This window comes from Myiozetetes cayanensis, unplaced genomic scaffold (genome assembly GCF_022539395.1).
Source record: "Myiozetetes cayanensis isolate MyiCay16 unplaced genomic scaffold, myiCay2020 scf5-8, whole genome shotgun sequence".
NCBI classification, from domain to species: domain Eukaryota; kingdom Metazoa; phylum Chordata; class Aves; order Passeriformes; family Tyrannidae; genus Myiozetetes; species Myiozetetes cayanensis.
The window spans coordinates 51251964-51274311 of NW_026087742.1; the positions used below are offsets into that span (position 1 = coordinate 51251964).

The following is a 22348-nucleotide window of genomic DNA, read 5'->3' on the forward strand; positions in this document are numbered from 1 at the left end:
GCAGCTGTCTGCTAACATACATAGCAAATCTCCACGTGATGCTATGAAGCAGAAATAAGGCACTTACTTAAAAACTTCAAGACATCACACAGTTTTGCTATTGAACACTGTTTAAAGCTTCAGGCACTTAGGTAACTTGATTCTTATATGAGGGAAGAAATAGATTTACTCAGAAGAAGTCAGAGAGTGCTGTGCCAGGTGCTTCAGCTGTAGAAAAGCTTAAAGCATGGAAGGAACAATGTAGTAGCAAAGCAGGCCTGCTGAATAATTCATCACTGTCTTACACACTTCTGCTGCTGTACCATTATTTAGGAAAGAATATTATATTGTTATTGATTACAGCACTTGCTGACACGTTTCATTTGCTGGAAGGTGTGTGTGCATGCTTTGTATTTCCAACACTTGCACCATCACCAGAGAAACTCATGTCTGAGCTCAATTAAAATTTAAGAGGCTGGATGTTATACAGACATGCGCACACATACTCAGCATTTACCCCTAACACCTCCAGTTTGGGCAGTGTGAGTTTGCTTCTCATGTCAGAGGAGCAACCTTCCCACAGATAGTATTTTTGAAGTGATGAGAAACATTTCTTAAGGAAGTACAAGCAGCTTTGCCTTTACTATAACACTTCTGGGAAAATTACTCCTTTGTTATACTAACCTGCCACCCTGCACTGCCACAGGAGCGCATCCCAAAGGACCTAGGAGCATCCTCAACCGTGAGAGGAGGCTCTCCTGTGCTCTGATCATGGACAGCCCCATTTACACAAGTCAAACCCCAAGGGTGCCCTTTACTTAGGCTGCTGCAGTTGCTGGTGCACATAAACCTTCGTCTGCTAAAGTCCAGAGGAACTTGATGCTGTTGCAACTAGTAATACATCTTACAAGTAATACATGAACAATGAAATGAAATCTTGTTCCTCACATGCTTGAAAACAAATATATGTATGTATATATGCATGCATATATATAAAATCAAGAGAGATAAGAAACAATTGAATATCTACATGGACTATAGATCAAAGTGAATACATATATATGCCATTATTTGTGCTTTCAGATTTATACTGGAGCATTGTGAGATGTTTTTAGACTTTTGATGATTTTTAGAGTTCTGAGACAGTGAAGGATATGTTCCTCAGTTAAGGAGAGGAGAAAGCAAGAAATAAACCAGAAATATTTTTCTGATTGGTTTATTCCACACAGAATCACAGAATCAACCAGGTTGGAAAAGGCCTCTGAGATCATCGAGTCCAACCCATGACTCAACACCACTCTGTCAACTAGAACATGGCACTAAGTGCCTCAGCCAGTTTCTTCTTAAACATCTCCAGGGATGGTGACTCCACCACCTCCCTGAGCAGCCCATTCCAATGTCTGATCACTCTCTCTGTAAAGAATTTCCTTCTAATGTCTAATTAAAACCTCCCCTGGCAGAGCTTAAGACCATTCCCTCTTGTCCTACTCCTGGTTGCCTGGAAGAAAAGACCGACGCCCACCTGGCTACAACCTCCTCTCAGGTAGTTGAAGAGAGTGATGAGGTCCCTCCTGAGCCTCCTCTTCTCCAGAGTAAACAACCACAGCTCCCTCAGGTGCTCCTTGTAGGGTCTGTGCTCAAGTCCCTTCACCAGCCTTGTTACCCTTCTTTGGACACTCTCCAGCACCTCAGTGTCCTTCCTAAACTGAGGGGCCCAGAACTGAACACAATACTCAAGGTGTTACTGGACCCCTTTGTTTTCAAGGGATGTTTCCCAAGGCACTGTCTGAACCAGACTCCTGATTAGGCCAAAGTCTGCCCTCCGGAAGTCCAGGGTAGAGGTTTTGTTGATGCCCTTCCTCACTTCTCCAAGTATTGAAAACTCTATCATTTCATGGTCACTGTGCCCCAGACAGGCTCCGACCACCACATCTCACACCAGCCCTTCTCTGTTTGTAAACAGCAGGTCTGATGGGACCCCAGCCCTGGTAGGTTCATTTACGAGCTGCAACAGGAAATTATTCTCAATACACTCTGGGAATCTCCTAGACTGCCTCTTCTTTGCCAGATGAAAAAGGTATTGTGATAAAATCTAGATTGTCTAGAAATGGTATTGAGAACATCCCAAGTGGCTGTGGTGAGCTTTCTCTCAAATGTTCAGCTTGTAAGGGATTCTGTGACTAATTCTGAACAGCACTGAAGGTTGACTGAAAACAAACTGCTTGTATCCTGGAGGAAACCCTTTCCCTTTGCAAGTCCAAATAAATAGCAAAAAACCACCCCCCCAAAAAAAAAACCCCAACCAAACAAAAAAACCCACCAAACCAAAAAACCAACAAAAAACCCCAACAAACTATAAACAGAATACAAGGGACCCTGAATGTTTTACTAAAAGGATAGTAAGGTTTCTTTCCCCTAATTGAAAATCAACTTGGTGGAAATAAAATTCACTTTGTACCAGAATTAATCCATGGTAAGATACTAATCTGTTGAAGCAAATGGTTGCTCTTCCAGTGGTTTTAAAAGACTAAGGGCTCACTCCTACTGGCCAGTTTTCTCAGGTGGCAAACAGTGATTAAATTCATAAATATCTGCTTCTGCTCAGATTTTAGAATAGCTGGTTCACACTTAGCAGGTCCAGAAACTTAGCATGATCCCCCAACCCATCAGTGTATGTACACAGCATATCCCTATTGGGGATACACAAGCTGATTTGGCAACAATTGAATGTTTTTAACTCTCTAAATACTAAATGAGGATTGCTCAGAGGAATATTCAGTAATACAACTAGCAAGTGTTACTTGTAGGTATGTTGTTGTTTTTTTGCTCTTTCTTTCTTTGCCCAGAGGAGAATTGGAGAATTGGATAAAAGTTAATATTTGGGTTTGTATATTTATTTTTTTAATTTTACTCTTTAAAACTGTGATGGCAAGACTGAAGGAAAGCAGTATGCTTGAAATAGATTTCTTGTGATTTGTGCTTCCGGTACCTCTGTGGATATTAAATCAATATCTGAATAGAAATTAGAGAATATAATTTTAAAAAACCTTTCTTCAAAATGTTTGGCCTTTACAGTGGTAATAATGGGTGAATGCTGCAGATTTAGAAGTAGATGCTTCAAGGTTTTGATGCTTTTACATCATACATCTCTGACTTCCACTATTTAGTTATTGTGATTTACCTAAAAAAAATCCATACATAGATTTAATCATTGTTTTGATTCTTGGCAGCTAGCTAAAACAAAAAGCAATAAATCTCTGAAACTTATAGAGCATGTTGAAAGCTACAACTTAATCATTATTTATTGTCTAGAGATTTTGGTATATTTGATTAATTTTCAAGATAAGTGCCAAAAAAAGAGGAATTCAATGTATCTTTTATAAAATGCTCAGCAAAACTCACAATAATATGGTAGTGATTAGTGCAGAGCAATGCTTGCAGCAGTTATATAGTGCCAGTGATTATACTTCAGATCCACTATAAAAACAAGCTGTTCCTGATGTGCTCCTCAAAAGTAGGACAAAATGTTCTCCATTAGTCTCTTGCTACTAACATCTTTCTTTACGTCACATCTTGATTTTTCTCTCATGCCATCTGCAGAAAAACATGTCTCTCAACCTTCTAGATCCTGAGATGGCAATATTCAGAGATACAAGAGGAATTAGGCCGTGTTAGAAGAGAATCTTGTCATGATGGTATTGAAGAGGCTTTTAAAAATATACAGACAAAGAAAAAAGCTGCCAACTTTTTTTGATTTTCAACTTCAGTAGAACTAATTGTAACATTATTCACATAAAAAGTCAGATATAAAATCCACATATAAAATTTAAATATAAATCAGATTCTGTAATTTTAGTCTATTTTTGCTGCCAAAATATATAAATATTTACGTCTTAAATCTTGACCTTGGTCATTAAGATTTAGAGCAATGTGAGAACAGAATGCACTTTGGGGGCAGCTGAATGTATATTTTCTTTCTCTAGAAATGAAAATATTTCATAAATATTTGCACATAAATATGTACTCATTGTCAAACACACTCATGTATGTTTATATATCTTGTATTGCACAAAGAGGGCTCCCACTAGGCAGTGAGCATTGTGGACTATTCTGACAATCTGCATATGTCCTCTTGCCTATATGTCCTCTGCAATAGAATGCTGATGGCATGAGCCTGGACCCAGCTGTCCTGCTAGACTGACACTGCAGTGCTGACCATTCCACCAGCCCTTGCTAGCTCCAGGGGCTGCTTTGTACATTTTCAGCTGCTTTTATAGCAGGTGAAGAAAGAGCAGGAGTGTGTCTCTTCTGCAGGGCAGCACTGGGATCTCTTAGGACTGTTGGTGGTGAATGCGGAGTGGGAACAGTGTGGGAAGAATTGAAATAATACACCTAAATTCATCGAGCTTTTCAGATAGAGGAGCACCTGTGACCTAGTGACACAGTGAATGGTGGTGCTTTTTTTATAACATACATCGCTTCCTGACATGATAATGCTGTCTGTGCCCTAAAAAAACTAATGCCACTCAGCTACATTGAACAACTTGGCTCAAGAAGCTCAAGGTCTCAAGGTATTATTCTACCTGTGAGAAACATGGCTGGTTTGGAAAAGATTAGAGGCCTTAGTGAGGCTCAAAACTGTCCTCTGCAACACAGTGACAAACTTGAAGCTTCACAGTGAATTATAACTGTTGTGATTGCAAGGAAGCACCTACGGACAAAGAGGCAAGACAGCTGGGAAACTGGATGCCTTTCCTGAGTTGACAGAGAGCAAAAAATAATGGAAGATGCAACTAAGGATCTTATGACAAGCTGAGACATTGTATGATGTGAAGTTTTATTGAAACCAATGAAAACCGGTAGAACTGAGCGTTAAAGGAACATCTCAGTCATCATATGTCCATGTATTATTCCCTTTCTCTCTCCCATGTGGTTTCTGATTTGTTGTGGAGTTTTTTGGGCGTTTTTTAGGTTGGTTTTTTTTTTTAGTTGGTTGGTTGGTTTTGGTTTGGGGTTTTCTTTGTTTTGTTTTTTGGTTTGGTTCTGTGGGGTTTTTGTTCATTTGTTTGGCGGGGTTTTGTTTGTGTTTTTGTTTTTCTGTTTGATTTTTGGTTTGGTTTTTGGGTTTTTTTGTGGGGTTTTTTTGTGGTTTTTGTTTGTTTGGTTGGTTTTTTGGTTTTTTGTTTTGTTTTTTTCCAGTGAGCATCTTCTTTTGCTTATCAGGGAATATTTAATTATCAGCTACTCAACTACTATCCAACTTTCACTCCAGGTACGGTTTTTTTTGGTTTTGTTTTTGGTTGTGGGTTTTTTTACATGTTTCATACTGACTTTTTATCCCAGGAGTTTTTATCAGTGCTTCTTTTTTTGCAACTCTCACTGGCATCATCATTTGTTTTTTTCCTATTCCATTTTACTTTCAGTTCTTTATTTCATTCAGCAGTGAGAAGAGAGATTGGTAGGTATTTTATGCCAAAAAGTAAAGGGTTGGAAACAAAGGGTTTTACAGAAGCAGATAGAATTATTTATTGTTGAAAAAAAAATCTCAGTGGTATTTTAAAATTAATTTAAATATTTTCAAAAATCACAATGTTGTGAAACAGCAGCCAGGCTGATGAAGGGACTTGAGCACAAGTCCTGTGAGAAGAGGCTGAGGGAACTGGGGTTGTTTAGTCTGGAGAAGAGGAGGCTCAGGGGTGACCCCATCACTCTCTACAACTCCCTGAGAGGAGGCTGTAGCCCAGGTGGGGGTCGGTCTCTTCTCCCAGGCAATCAAGAGTAGGACAAGAGGGCACGGGCTTAAGCTCTGTCAGGGGAGGTTTAGGTTGGATATTAGAAAGAAGTTATTTACAGAGAGAGGGATCAGGCATTGGAATGGCCTGCCCAGAGAGGTGGTGGATTCACCATCCCTGGAGGTATTTAAGATGAGGCTGGAGGTGGCACTGAGTGCCATGATCTAGTAATCACAGTGGGGTTGGATCAAAGGTTGGACTTGATGATCATCGGAGGTCTCTTCCAACCCAGTTAATTCTATGATTCTATGATTCTAGGAAATAGCTTAGCGTAAAGCAGACTGATGCCAATAGAGGGACCACTAGTGACTTATAGTCAATTGTTATTAGAGCTGATTGGAATCTGTGACTCTTCTGTGAAAAAAATGCCCCTCTCTCTGGGATTAACCAGCCTTAATTTATATTTACAGTATGAATACAGCTGCTGTTGCCACAAGATATGATTGCCTTTCATATTCTGGGATGTACTATGTAGCGTAGTTTTAAAGATTTTTCTATTTTCCATTTTACAGTTAAGAACCGAGGCATGCACTGCTTCTGTGGCTTGCTCAGGGTAACATGTGGAAGTCTGTTTCAGAGCAAGGACTTGAATTTCAATTTTGTGAGTCAGTGCCTTAGCACTCAAACAGTTACTACTGTGACACCTCTCTAGTAATCAAAGACCAAAACGTGAAGAAGGGTAAAATGCCTGTGGTGTATCAAACTTTGTGTTGAACAAGAAACAGAGGGAAAGAATTAACCTAAAAAAAAAGAGTATAGTTCTTATACTATTGAAACTGGGCCACTTGGGCACCCAGGGATTCAAGATTCGTGGATTTAGGACAGCAAACATGAAGGTGCTTGGTTGTATATCCCCATGGTTGAACAACTCACCAGGGATACAAGAGTCTTAGAGGTCTGCTCGTTGCACTGTTCATGCATTTTATATTAGAAAGTTGTCAGGTAAAGAAAAATAAAGGAAGAATAATGAAAATTAAATTACCCCCTCCTCCCCCTGAAATATGCTCAAGTTAAATTTTAGTCATAAATGTAATTGTTTATTCTGCATTATTCTCATGGAAAGTAGATATCTAAGACTGCTTAAATGAGAGGTTGCAGGCATGCTCAGCACGATTAACAAGAACATAGTGTGCTATGCAGTCACAGTACAGATAAGCTTGATCAATCTCTGCATTTTTAATCCTTTATGCAAATATTTTATTTTGCATTTATTTTATAGAATGCTATTTGTGCTTGCTGTGCATAAAAGAGGTACGTTTATGTGTATCTAAATGACAACTGTCTGCAGTTTCTCATGTTACTGTGCCCCTGAGCATAATGAATAAGGGGTGCAAAGAGAAAATATGGTCAGCAATAATATTGTCTCTTTAATTATTGTCACATCAATACAAGTACACGTGGGTATGTGCCTTCATGGACATGTGTTTTCATGGACATGATTCCCACATAACTCTAGAGTTATACAGAAAAACAACTTTACATTTCACTGTCTTATGAAAAAATATATATGAAAATTGGGAGCCTTAACAAATGTGTACACCAACCTTATTTAAGAACTTGGCCTTGTTATAGAAAACAGAGTTTTAAGCTATGAGGCAGTACTTCGGGAAGCTTTTTTCAAACAGTGGTCTTTTGAGACCAATGATCTGAAAAGTTATGTGTCAGGAAGCTGTGACACAATCATATATAAACTTTAATGAGAAGACAGCTCTTTGTTGATTTTCTGATTAGAATATGTGCTAATGGGTTAGGGGATTTTTTTTTTCTCCTTTCCCCTCTGAATTGAGGGAATGTTGGAACATTTCTAAAATAAAACTGAATTGGTTGATAGCTCCTTTCCTTCCCTTCCTTTCTCTTACCTTCTGCCACTATCTTCTATATCCATGTATATCTTTAAGGTGCTTTTTCCTATTTTATTGTGGTTACTCCTTTGACAACTTTCAGCAAATATTCCTTTGCCAGTATTCTTGACAAGTTTTATTGCTACACTTCAACCTCCTACTCCACTTAGGAGTAGAATAATGTCAGTCATCTTGCTCTAAAAAATAAATAAGGTAAATGCCATTTCTTTCCCTATTTGTAAATATGTTTGCACTGTAAAAAAATACTAGTTTTTGGAGGATGGCCCTATTTTGGAAGACTTTATAAAGAATATAGTATTGGATTTTAAGATTTGGACAAGACAGCATCCTCTTGACTGACACAGCGAGGTTTTAGCAATGACTTGAGTAAATGTGCCTCCATTTATATGCATCTATAATTTTAAAGATCCACACCACTTGCAAATAATTGTTCAATTCCTAGTCGGTTTCAAGACTAGGAAATAGAATCATAGAATCATTTATGTTGAAAAAAGGGGCTAAGATCAGCAAGTCCAACCATTAACCTTACACTGCCAAATCCACCACTAAACCACATAATTAATCACTACATCCATATGTCTCTTAAATACCTCCAGGGATGGTGTTTTCACCATTTCCCTGGGCAGCCTGTTCCAATGCTTGACAACCCTTATAGTGAAGAAATGTTTCCTAATACCAAATCTAAACCTCCCATGGAACACCTTGAGGCTGTTTCCTCTTGTTCTATCACTTATCTGTTGTTATCTGGGAGAAGAGACCAGCCCCCACCTCACTACAACCTCCTTTAAGATAGCTGGGCAGAGCAATAAAATAAAAATAAATAAATCAAAAATAAATAGAAGAGATAAAGTATGTTACTTAGCTCAGAGAACAAGCAATAATGTCACGGTTCCCATCCCTGCAGCTAGATGTTCCCAAAATCAAGATGACCATTGCCTTCCAGTTTGGGAAGTGTCTCCATTCCTGGGTAAACCCTGAACTATGCCACAGTGCTATCTACGACAGCAATAGTTGCCTTAAAACTGACAAGGTCTTTGCCACTAAACATGCTGAATGTGTCCTACTCTTTTAGGTTTATGAAGCTGGATGAATTTTTGTTTTTTATGGTTCAACAACAGTGTAAGAAGGAATACTGCATACTGAGAAATGAGTTACACATATATATGTGTATATATGTTTGCATATACACAAATGGGGACAAGGCCCAATAGGGACACTTGGTTAATAGGGTAAAACAAACATGACTGACTCTAGGATGCTATATGTTTTTGAATAGTCATTATGAGAAAAAGCAGTCATATCAGAAGAATTAAAACTAATATACTTAACATCCACTGCATGATAATTTGGTATGTATTGACAGGTCTAATTACAAGAGTCATTGTTAAAAAACAGAGCTTTTTTTTCTTTAGCCATGCATGTGCATGCAACCTGTGTTAGCAACATATGTTGCTGAATATTCCTATGTTCCTATGTGGCTCTTCTAAAATATTAACATCTAGTAAAATCCTTATTTAAAAAAGTGTTGGGGTTTTTTTTTGTGCATAAGTCCACATGCATGTTGATATAGAAACTCACCGTATGTCTTCCTACTTCCTTGCCTCCTTTCTTCCTTCACACCTTTCTTCCTTTTTTCCATTAGACATAACTGTTTGCAGATTGCTATTGTCTTTTGCCATCCAGCAGGGACATCAATCATTTTGAAGCTGAAGATATCTTGAGGAAAATGCTCAGGTCTTTTCATATTGAAAAAAGTTTGATTTAATCAGAGATTTGAAAGCTGCTTTCACCTGTCCACAGAGCCTATGAATTTGACTGCCCTTACGTTGTCACTGTAAAATAAAAGCAAAAATATGTATAAGTAAAATATGTACACAACAGACATTCCTTTAGTTTTACTTTTTTATTGCTAAAGCAGCTTGAATGGCACAACATGGGCTCAGTTACTGAGGATATGGAACCGTGAGAAGTATACTGTTAATTTTATCATCTCAGAGAGAACCATGACTGGAATACATTTTTCCAGTTTGGTACTGGAGCAGAGAATACAGCTAGGGCTGGCCTCTGCATCTGCTTGGAGCACTCAGGACTTCATCTTTGAAGCTAGCTGAGGGACTATACTGTCATCCAAAAGCAGAGTAGATTTTCTTCATTTGAGTATTTGTGCTTACATTTCTTCTGAATGTGATAGGGTCAAATGAGGAGAGCTATGGAGCTTTATAAGCTCTATGACATGCTGTGGCATTAAAGTTTGCCTAAAATCATATTTACATAAGCATGCTTGATTTTATGCAGCAAACATTTACATTTATATCTTGATTGAAAAGACAGAGGGTCTGGCTGCTTCTGTAGAGGTTACTATGATACTCTGGCAGTAATGTAAGTCACCTAACTCAATCCTAATATGTAGTTCTCCATTATTGACATGTACATGCCTTTCTTCTTTTCTGACTGAGTTCTTCCCAAAAATCTAGCATAAAGTTCCTGAGAAAGTTAGTTATGGAACCTTTGAAATTAAGCCAAGTCGGGAGCCTGTGTAACTAAGTAGCATTTTCCCCACTGCTATTGTAAATTATTGCCGTCCTCGTCCTCCTTCTATCCCTGTGGTGTTTCCAGACTAGAAACTGTTGAGATGAAAAAGAAAGCCATTTTTGTTGTTGCTTTTGTTGTCTGGGGAAAAAAAAAAAATCTAAAAAATCTCCACTGTGATTCCAGATTTCAGAAGAGTGGCATTACGCTTTATTGAAATCTTTCCAATCATTTAATTTGTGGGATAACACAAGGGTTAATAAAAGTATTATCCTTATTGCATTGAAGCCAGTTCACACTCCCAGTGACTGCTGAACAGGATCATCTTTTACGCATGCAAAAGGTACAACTCCTGCAGTACCTTTTCTTTTTTCCTTTTTTTTTAAAGAAAAAAGTTTACTTCTCTGATAAAATCAAAATCAAATTAATTCTCATGGTGCTTTTCTGAGACAATAGTGGTGATAAGTCACAACTGTTACTGAACATCTGTCTAAAAGCCAGTGACTACCAGCACTTTAGTATCTCATTTATTACAGTATTTCTAGGTTCATAGAGAAGCAAACACTACATTCTGCTCTCCTTGAGTCAGTGAGAACTTTGCATTGATTTTGAGGGAAGAAGATGAAAGCCCAAGTGCAATATCTTGGATTGCACATTTTGATTATCAACAACAAATATTGACTTCTTTCATGGAAGGTACTAAAGATTGTTTTCCCCATTTTACAAGTGACAAAAATCAAAGTTGAGAGGTTAAATGCCTTGTGTTCAGCCACAGGTAGAGAACATGGAAGAAGTGAGAGGCTCAGGGAGATCTTGATGGTCAGCTCTGAACTGAATCTTCCAGAAATTTGGCAGTTATAGAAGGCAAAAGATGAGACAATAGGCATATACTGACTGAAGGGCCAGGGAAATGCACAGAAATCCTTAGTAGATTAAGTGAAGCATGGACTAAAAAGAGGCTAAGAAAAATTTCCAGGCATGACTATTGCAGTTTGTGCTGTTTCTATTGGAAGCACGGGGGAGCACCTTTGAAGTCAGGGCTTTAGGAGTGTGGGACCCGTGATCTTCGTGTTTGCTACTTGATGAGGTTTGTCAAGGTCACACATTGTTTCACGGGCACAGTGGAAAGCAAAATTGCAATGTGCAGATACAGGAGCACTAAGTCTGCTACAGTGTGCTCAGGGTGGCTGAGATTGATTTAGCAAGGTTTCTCTAGATGACAAAGTAAGAGAAGGAGCTGAATGAGAAGGCTAGTGGCCCTTTTAACCTTAGAATATGAAACTTTTTGCACTGATCAGTTTTACCAGAAAGCCTTCCAGTGAAAAATAAAATATCTTTAGTATTAAATTCTGTAACCAGCAGGATGGCCAGCACAAGGAAGAGGATTTTGTTAGTTTTTTGCCTAGAAGATCCAGACAGTTTTTTGCTGTCTGGAGTTTCTGCAGAGGGGAAAAGAGGAAGAAAATAATGGCTATAGGAGATGAATGTTGCACAACCTAAATTGCTATCTTATGTTTCAAATTTCTGCTTTTATTTCATGAGAGTCCCAGTTTACAGGAAAAGTTACCTCTCACGTTAAAATAAGTGGTAAGGATTACTTATACAGAGCTAGAAAGAACATAGTGCCTTTGTCTGGTAATCCCCTTGACACATGTAACATCCCTGTTAGCTAGGAGAGGAAGGACTGTATGTTAGGTATAGAAATTAGAAGGAGATAGGACATGTCTATAATTGATCCCTAACTGTCTGCAGAAAGAGATGTTTGAAACAAGAAAAATGATCCTGTTCAGCAGTGGGTTTGCATCTTCATTAATAGAGCAAAGGAGAAAAAACTCCAGAGAAATTACAATTATTTTGGAAAAAAAAAAAAGTCTGAATGGACAGTCAACAGTCATAAAGTGTAATGTGCATTTCATATATATACATATATATGCACCCATGTGTATCTATTTATAAATTCTCAATATATAACTGAGAGTTACTGGGCTGCTGAGGACTTATGTTAAAAAGATAGACTTGCATTTAAATGCTGATCTCAGCTTTCCACTAGGGACCACTAAAAAGTCTTTCAGTAGAAAAGGCTGGGATCAGCAAAACATGAAATCATTATAGCTGCAGACTTTCTAGACCTGATTTGTATTAAGGTTTTGATAGGGACAATTGTTTAAGGATAAGAGAGTTTTATCTTACCTTGAAAGCTTAATCTTATTCTATGGCAGAACTCCTATATTCTCACAGTAAGGTCACCAAACAAGGACTGAGGCACATACCTGCCTGCCCTCTCCAAACTGACACCCACAAAGTGCTGCTGCAATCTGACTCTTGAAGGATGTCTACACTAGGAAACCCAGAAGTATTTGTCTTGATTCCATCATTTTTTACATCATCATTTATAAAAACATACCTGCTTTATGATGTAACATAGATTTAACACAGGTGAGGTGTCAGTCAGGTGAGAATTTATTTGGGTGAGTGCCCTAGAGGATATACTAATTTTTTCCTTCTTCAATTCCTTTACAACAAGAAAGTTAAGGTGATAACTCCACTGTAATGGAGTGAGTAGGATTTTTTCAGCCTGTCAGGTTCTTTAATTATTCTGTCAGAAATTTGGTCATACAGTGATGCTGTCATTTCCCTGCAGCAGAAGAGTGAGGAGCTAGCATGAGGTGACCTGCAGCACCGGGGTGACCTGCTATCAAATATCCATGTGCATAGCTCCAGAGAGAAAGGAATGTTGGCCACTCTTAGATTCAATTATGGGAAAAAAATAAGGTACCCATGTTTATGGTAGATTTTTTTTTTTTTTTGCATAATCTGAAGTGTCACTGAGGAATTACACAGGAACATAAAAGGATTCCATACTAATGTAATTCTGTGGAAATTTGGATGAAGTATTGTGGATCATCTGGCCTTTACCTGTGAGCTGATTTATCCTTCAGTGCAATCAGGTCATTGGAATGATTTCAGACCTGGGTAGTGTCCCTATAATCTGCAACCTATAGAAGACAGAGATAATGCTATAAAGAGAGAGTTTGTAAGATGATTTGCATTGGGATTTGCAGAGGTAAAAAACATTCAGAAAGTCAATACTGTTTAGAATAACCTTCCCCCCCTCCCTAGCATATATTTTTGGAGTTAAATAAATCCTTTGTCCTGACTTCTTGCTGCACCCACTTTCTCTTGCTATCATCTGACAAGAGATAACTGCTCATTCTTTTCTCACTTCTACGTGATTCTTGAAGAGGTAGTACCTTCCAAGGCACTTTTTTATACATCTCTTCTGTAATCTTTCATGGCAGTTTTTTACTTAGGTATTAAGTTGTTTAAAATGGGGATTTTCTCTGGGTAGCTTACCAAATCCACCTATTCACTACTCAAAAAAAAAATTTACATAAAAACCATAGTAATCACTGTGACTTCACAAGAAAGCTGATTCTTGCTCCATTCTTCTGAAATATGAGTGAACGGATGTCATCTGAAGTAAAAACTATGAATAAGAATGATAGATATAATAGAGGGATGCTATAAAAAGTCGTTGCATGCACGTGGTAAGCACAGACCTTGAAAGAATCAGTCATCTCATAATAGGTATAGGTGCTTGATCTGTTCATATACAAAACAAGACTAGGAATTTAACATGTTGAGAGGGTCAGAGCTGAACTTAAGTGCCGTTGCCTGTCTGCATGTGTTAAAAATAGCAGCATAGAAGTTGACTGTTTAAGCTCCTCAGTAATGCATGTCATGTGTCTGAGTCTATAATTTGGCATCTGGGATATAGAAACTGTTCTCACTAGAAGATTTGCTTATAATCCAATGATAAATGGCAAAAAGTGTCTTTTCTTAGAAATGAAAGGTGGTCAAGGAAACAGGCTTTAAAATCCTTATTCTCATCCCCTTTTTTACAATGAGTCAATTGAAGTATTCATATGCCTGATGAATGACAAACAGGAACATTGTGACAGAAAGCACTCCGCTTGGTAATCTAAATGCTTAGAGCTAGATCACATCTCCCAAGCTGCTGAATTTTAGCTATATGTAGGTGGATTGTAGCCAAACAATGTCCACATAGTTTGTGCACTAGTGTATAATTAGCCAAGTGCTCAAGTTTTCCTTTTTGTTTTTGATCTTTCACATGTGATAGCTAATGTTCTGTACATGAAAATGAGACAAAATGCTCTCTACAATTCTTTCAGAGTATTTCCATTTATAGAGATGTCAGAGAGCTTTTTTGTTATAATTCTGAGGAACATGAATATCTGAGCCTCTGAACTGTTTAACATCTTGTGCATGCAAATCTAACACAAAAGAATCTATTTACAGCTTGACTTCACAGCAGATTGCTACCATATTAGCAAACACCTTAAAGTTGTTTGAAAAAGTGATGATTTGTTATTTCCTTTAGGCTGTGTATCTCTTACTTATATATGGCTGCTTTTTTTGCTTTTTTAATGATACTCCTATCATCAGCACCACCACCACCCAAAAAAAAAAAAAAAAAGACTTTCATAGTTGCTTTCTAAGTTGGTGAATAATATACACAAAAATAATTTAAGGTAAGACATGGAAACTTCCTCCTTTAGAGTCTGCCTGTGCTTGTCTTAAAGTTTTTACAGATGGCTGGAAGATACTCCACAGAATCTTAATGCAAATTAGAATTTCAATATGAATATGACTGAGCATGAATAGAGTGTGCAACCAAATACATCAGAATAAATTAGTAAAGAAATCTGTTTTTAAAATATCAGTTCAGTATTTGATCAATTCAGTTTCTGCTTTAGAGGTAAAAACTAATGTGTACTGATTAGCTTAAAGACAAAAATAAAAGGAAAACTAAATGAGCATTGAGACTATTTTACAATATCATGCCTAGGAGTGGTTATTTTGGGTCAAGGATATTTTGAAGGAGAGGGCAAGCAAGGACAAACAAGAAAGCTTGCTCATTGCTCCTATGTGGTGCCTGTTCTAAATTTGGCTGTTTTCAGGGAATTCAATCCTAGAGTGTTCAAAAGCAGTGCTGAATGAACAAAAGCATGTCTGGGAAAAGGGGACCAGAGTCCTCAGTTGATGTGAATTATCATGGTTGCACTGACACCAATTAGGCTAGAAGTAGCTATGTACAATATTCTAAAAACACACACACATGTATATTAAATATACATATATCTACAAATTAAAATATTTATATTAATGAGGAGGAACACAGAATCAGACCTGTACATTTTTAATGGGCATGGAAAGTAAACCTATTCAAAAATAACACAAATTTTTTTATAGTTAAATATAACCTAAATAAAGAAATGTGAAAATAAAGACTGTTAAATGTTACAACTTAGTACAAATTTCAAAGTAGAAAACTCATACAGAAACAAGATTAATTTTAGGACTCCACTCATAAATTTTAGGAGCCTTAGTCTTGGAGATGAATTCAGTTGCATTAAATATTATCCAAGCACTGTTAAGGCCACACCTGAAGTACCATATCAAGTACAGACCCCCAGTACAACAAAGTCATGGACTTACATCCAGTGAAGGGCCACTAAGATTTTTAGAGGACTTGAGCATCTCTCCAGTGATGAAAAGGCAGAGAGATCTGGAACTGTTTAGCCTGAAGAAAAGAAGGCTCCTAGGAACCATACCACTGTGTATAAACACCTAAAGTGAGGGTTCAAAGAAGAGGGATACAGTCTTTTCAGTGGTGCCCAGTGATAGAGTTAATGGGCACAAACTGAAACACAGGAGGTTCTTCCTGGACATGGGGAAACACTTTTTAACTCTTGAGTGCGAACAAGCACAGGCACAGGTTGCCCAAGGAAATTGGGTGTCTCCGTCCTTGAGATCTTCAAAAGCCATCAGGACATGGTCCAAGGCATCCAGCTCTAGATGTCTCTACTTGAGCATAGGGGGTTGGACTAAATGGCCTCCAGAAGCCCCTTCCAACCTCAACCATTCTGTGCTTCTGTGAAACAGGGCTGCTAACTGGTACATTTTTGAAGATTTGAAACTTGCTTTATGGTGCTGGACTCTTGCCACAGTATGAAACCAGAGGGCTATTCTAGGCATGCATCTGAATTTATCTATTAGAAGACTTTAAAACTTAAGGCAAATAAATATCTTATGCTAATGTGAGAATTTTATGTGTACTTTATGTGTAGTGGAAATCATACTTGTGCAAATAGAGTGTAAAGGATATAGCTGTGCTAACTAACGTGCTAATTCCTCTTCTGGTAGAAGAAACAAAACCAATTAAAATGCTAAAATTAGAGACTTCACATGAATGTAAAACATTGCAAGACTGGGGTGGAGACAGTGTTCCTAAGTGGGATGTGAAATAGCCAAAACTGAAACTGAAGCTACTGCTTGGGTGTGAACTTGACCATTCCTCTTTAATAAGTGGTCTGTTTTCAGTATGTGCTAATAAGAACATATAAAAGCATTGTGTCTACACACACACCCACACCCACACCCACACACACACACGTGGAGTATCTTAAAGTACAAAATATGAAGAGTATTTTGGAAAGAGCAATCAAAGGGAGAAAAGCTTGTATGAGAGGCTGACATCACAGCTTTTTCAGGTAGCTCTTGAAGAGACTGAATATGGAAGGAAAGAGCAGGTGTTCATCTGAAATAAGGTCACCAACGAATAGAATACCAGACACAGTTTGCTAAAATTGGGTCTGACTCATTTTGGAACAGTATGAAACATTTTTTCTAAAAAAGACCAGTTCTGAATAGGATTTTTTTCTCTGAAGAACTGGTTAGTCAGTCTGCTTTTAGAACATCATGTGAAGGGCTGAGTTGTTGAGAAGTGCTGTCATTAAGCCATTCAAGTTTTCACTATAAAACCTTTGCTCCTCCTGTCTTCATGAGATTAGTGAAGGTTTGCTAACATAATAAAACGATGCTCAAGTATTTTGTCTTTTCAGCTCTATTATATTCTGTTCTGCCACTCTTCAATCTATTGTATGCCTACAGAGCATTATAAATGTATCAGAATATCATTTGCAGTTTATCATTGTCAAAATATAATGCAGCTGTGATTAGCAAAAGCACTGAAACCCAGTAAATAATACCAAATCTTCAAGAAAATTCCAATTTAAGACTTCCTAGTTGTTTAAGAAATGTAACCCTGTGTTTATTGTCATAAATAAGCACAATGCAAAACAAGTTTTAACATGAACAGACCTTAGTGATCAGAGATTTAACAAAGAAGGATATATTAGGCTGCCTTTTAAAAGATAATTTCTTCTCTGTGCTTCTCTGAAAAGTGTGGCTATTAATCAGTCAGGCATTGTGTGTAATCTAGACATTGAATTAAGTCAATTAACAGAGAAAAGACACTAGATTATGGGAGGTAAAAGACTTGGACACCTTGTGGTATAGAAAAGATTGATTAGGAGAGTTGGGGGTTCCAACTAAGCAAAGAGTTTCCTGTGTGGTCCTTCTTCTGAATTCTTATCACTCCTGTCTGCTGATGTCCTTTGCCCATCTCTCATTCTTAATGCTTCCTCTGACTAAAGTCCCTCAAGATGCTTAGATTAGTTTTCTTGATTTATTCAAGCCTGGTTAATCTCAAATAGCTGTTTCTCATGTTGACCTGGCCCATTATTTAGTTCTTGTACTCACAGTTTTAATTTTTGAGATTTTTCTTTTAGAAGAATTGACTAATGCTTTTTTAGCAAAACAAAATGTAATGGAGTATTTTTAAACAAGGGAGATAGCCTTTTTTTTTTTTTTTTCCCCTCCTATTTGGCAATATCAGATGATGTATTAAACAGATCTTTAAAAGTCTTGATGGTATGGCTAATATCATCTTCATTGATATTACTGCTAGCTATTCAGATTTTATTACTTCTTTCAAAATGGAAAAAGACCTCTTTTGTAGGACTTCAAAACTGGAACAGTAAAAATGAAGGGAACCCATGTTCTGTATTATTCTGTAATTCTGCATTATTCTGTAAATTCTAATTAACATTTAAAAAAAGCAAATTACGAACTTTTCTGACATCTTGTAATATTTTACATTGAGACCATTTTTACATTTGAATTTTACATTGATTTACATTTCACTTGCAATTTTGATTGCTTTTAAAGCATGTAAATTAGCTACTAATACACTTATGCTATTCTCAGTTCTGTTGATGCATGTTTAGTTACTGATAAATTACAGAGAAGATCACCCCAAGTATGATGTCTTTTACGTCTGATTAGAAAATGCATCTGTATGGTTCACGCTCAGACGAGATTCATATCTCTAAACTGTGTTAGGGAATATTCTTTCTAGCATACCATTGAGTTTATGTTAAACTCATACATAAAAATGGTGATAAGATTACTGATGATACCCATATTTAAGATTAAATTGTCTTACAAAATACTAGGGATTGTTCTTGTTAAGAATTACAGTCCATTTCTAGCTGTTAAATGCTTAAAGTGTTCTGTCTTGATTAAAATTCTTAACCTATTAATACCTTAACAGATAATTAGTAAAATTCCATTATCTGTGTGAGCCAAAAAATGACAAAACAACAATTAATGAATTTTCTTTTAAAATACCGATATGGGAAAAGTGGGATGATATAAATTTGACTCTTTGCATTTGTCTTTGAGAAGGTTGACTCAGGGGATGAACTTGGATTTGTTAGGAATCTTTTGTCTCTTATGGAATTCACTTAGAGCATAAAAATGTGGTAACTTCAGCAAAGGGTAAAATGCTAACCCATTGCAACAAATTCTAAGGCTGCTTTGGCTTCAGAGGTGACCACTAATTCATCCTGATTGCCTCACAAAAAGGCAGTTTATTCTGCTTACCTGGTTGTTCTCAGAAAAAAATTCTGAGAACCCTGAATGTAAATGCTCCTTATTCATTTACATTGTGATGAGAGCTTAATCTAAGTAATCTTGTAATTTTTATTATTTTCTTCACATTCATATTTTGTACTTTGGCATTTCCCTTAAATGTCTTTGTTTTTAGGAGTGGATCTTGATAGCTTGGGATATGTGAGACTGAACAGTCTCAAACTGAACAGGAATTTTACTACCAATGTGCCATAAAATTTCAGGCATGGTTTAGGGTCTTCAATTCTTCTGTTTATCTTTGTCTCTGTATTTTTGTCAATCATGTCCTCATTCTGGATTCTCTGACAAGTCTGTGGACTTTGGTTTCTATCAGGAGATATGGTCAGTTCAGTTAGAAAAAGCTCTCAGCTGTATGCCAAAAGCTGCAGTTATTATTTAGAACTAACATGCGGTGCTTGGGTTTTTTTCAGTGCTTATTCTGGTTCAGTTTGAAGGCACTGGGCCAAAATCATGAACAATATGAAAAGCTATAGTTCTGTTGATATCAGTGTATTCAATCCTCTAACTCTGAGCATAGACTGGCCCACTGCCTATGCATTTTAACTTTCAGAGAATCTGATACCAGAGCAATGGACATAGAATGCATTTGCCTGTCAGTCTTTTTCAATTACTTGAGAGTCAGTATGGTATACTCCTCTACAGCTGTAATTAGAGTTCTCAAGGGATAGTCAAGACATGGAGCTTTCATTTCAGACAATGCTTGTTGCCTCAGGGGGGAACAATAAACATGCAGATATTCTTAGACAGCCACTGGCACTCACAATAGCTATTCCTATATATATAGGATCATAATGCTGAAGAATATTATGGTTTGTTGTTCATTTTTTTATATAGTTGCCAGCAGCATGAAATGGCAAACTAGTCCAAAGACTGAATTCATTCAATAAACTTCATCTAAGCTAGTATCAATAGCCCATTGAAATGGTAAAGAGAGTCACATAATAAGTTTACAAATATGCATATATAACACGATTAATTTCAAAGTTTATTCTTATCTGCCTGGCATTTCTTTTTAAATGAACACTTCTAGATTGGTAGATCTAAACAGCAAGTGAGAGATGGAGTCTGCTTAGGGTTTCCTTCTTTTGGGTCAGAACTTGCCCACACACTGGGAAGACTGTAGGCATCAAAACAGTCCTCTGGTGCCTTCCTACATTCTCCCTAAGGATCAGCCAAATTTGTGCACGATTGACTAGGAGTGAATGCTGGAACATCTTAGCAAAAAGAATCATGGGCTCTGTTCTCATCAAATACAGCTGAGTGCAGAAACAAAAGACTCTGCTATTAATGGAATCACTTTGTTACAGGATGCTTGCATAGAGGCAAGATGGGCCTGGATGCTCGGTCTTGGGTGCCAATCCATCAGCTCACTGACTACTGCAGATAAAACCTGGGTACCAGAATGAACTGCCCTTTCCCTCTCCCTCTGCATGTGACAGTATGACCTGGCTACAGGAATCAGAGATAGAAGTGGAAATGGTCTGTCATTCCTTGTCATAAACAACAGCTATTCAGAAAGAATTTGAAAAGGTTCTAAAGTGGAAGCAAAAGTGCATTCCTATTAAAAATGTCATTTATTTAAATACCAAGATCACTGAAAGGGTATTTTATTCATTTTCTTGCTTTTGAAAAATTGAAGGAGTGTGTCTTAGAGTTTCACCTCAATGATTGCAGTACAGAAAACAAGGAAACAAGAGGTCAGCTGTTAGTTGTCAGTTTTCTCATTACATTTCACATCAGAAAATTAAGCTCTCTGTGATTTACCATTTTTGTTTATTGCTTTCATCCAGTTTGGGAAATTCCACTTTTTAAAAAATTAGTATTAAATCTGCAGAATCCTTTATTCTGTCAGAATATAAGTAAATTAGGATAATTCATATTTAAATTGTTATGCCTTCTGGTTCTGAAGATACCTTGAGTACTGTTGCTAAACCATTCTTTCAGGCAGTATAATGGCTATCAGTGCAGATAATTTATCCAGTATGTTTTGTTTAAAAGCATTGTTCTTTTAATTAAGATAGGAATCTGAAGGGTTATTATTTGTGTTGTCTTGGGAGCCCCTGGTGGTCTAGTGGTTAAGGGCGCGGCGCTGTCACCGCTGAGGCCCGGGTTCGATTCCCGGTCAGGGACACTCTCCAGGCTGATGGAGCTCGTCAACCCTGTAAAAAGGCAATCCATCTACGTCCTGAGGACCTCACTGCCACCGTCCAAGCTTGCTTGGCCCCGGCAGATCAACCTTAGGATTAAAGGGTGGGCTCAGTTCCGCTCACACTGTGTCTCACCTAAAAAATCCAATGCGCAGGCTGGAAGGTGTAAAGACCTTCCCCGGATCTTTGCTCACAAAGACTGGACATTATTATTTGGTGGAGATTATTAAATGAATGACAACATTTTTCAGAGTTGTATTTTAATAGGTGTGGATGCCTTTTACAGGAGCCTATACCGTTTCTATTCACAGAATTTCCGTGGAAGGAGTGATCCTTGTAACTTCAACACCTTAAAAATACTTGAATGACTTTGTTTTCAGAGTTTACTGTGATCAACCAAGTTTCTGCGTGACTAGATTGAAGGAAGAGTGAAAGGTCTCTTGCATCTTTCTTTGAAGCAGTATATCTTCATCTTCATGTGACTTTATAGGTATATTTTTGTGGTCAGGGCAGAAATGGTTTTAGGATGCATGTATACTGGAAAAGTAAAGAGGGATTGTCTGGAGGCCCCATGTGGCCTACATTTATAAAAACAATGACAAAAATGAGGACAGATGTGAAAAAAGATTCAGGTATTTTTAGGGACATATATTTGATTCACTCACTCCTTCTGTAGTTATCTATGAATGGAAAGGTGGAGAACTAGGTTTTGAATACTTACTATTGCTATTCTTCCAAAGCAAACTTTCATCTGTGAGGTGTCCACTGTTCTTCCACTCAAGCAAGAGAGGAAAAGGAAGGAGAAAACATTAGAGGTCTGCTGTGAAAAACTAATGAGCATAATATAGTTTAAATCTAGATGTGTAGTGATGCATTAAACATTCTTGTTTTGAAGATGAGCTTTGGAACAAGAGAGGTTATTGTAGTCCACAGCTGAAAGACAAGGAAGATCAAATTAGGGGCTATGAAAAGAAATATAAATACCTGTCATCAAAATTCATCTGCCTTGTCTAAACCCAAAAGATAAAAGTAACTTAGTCTTGCCTGTCAGAAACAGAGAGAGTGGATTTAAGGTGAATTATCCCTAATTTGTGACATACTTTTAACCACTAAGGGCGGGTTTTTAGTTAATAAGAGCATGATAACTTTGCTTCCCAAAATCTCAGCTGCACATCAGGGT

At 37.4% G+C, this 22348-nt stretch overlaps 1 protein-coding gene across 13 annotated transcripts in view; it reads left to right on the forward strand.

Annotated features, from left to right (window-relative positions):
* PCDH9 (protocadherin 9) overlaps positions 1-22348 on the forward strand; it is a 680196-nt gene that overhangs the window by 60076 nt on the left and 597772 nt on the right. The window lies entirely within an intron of this gene.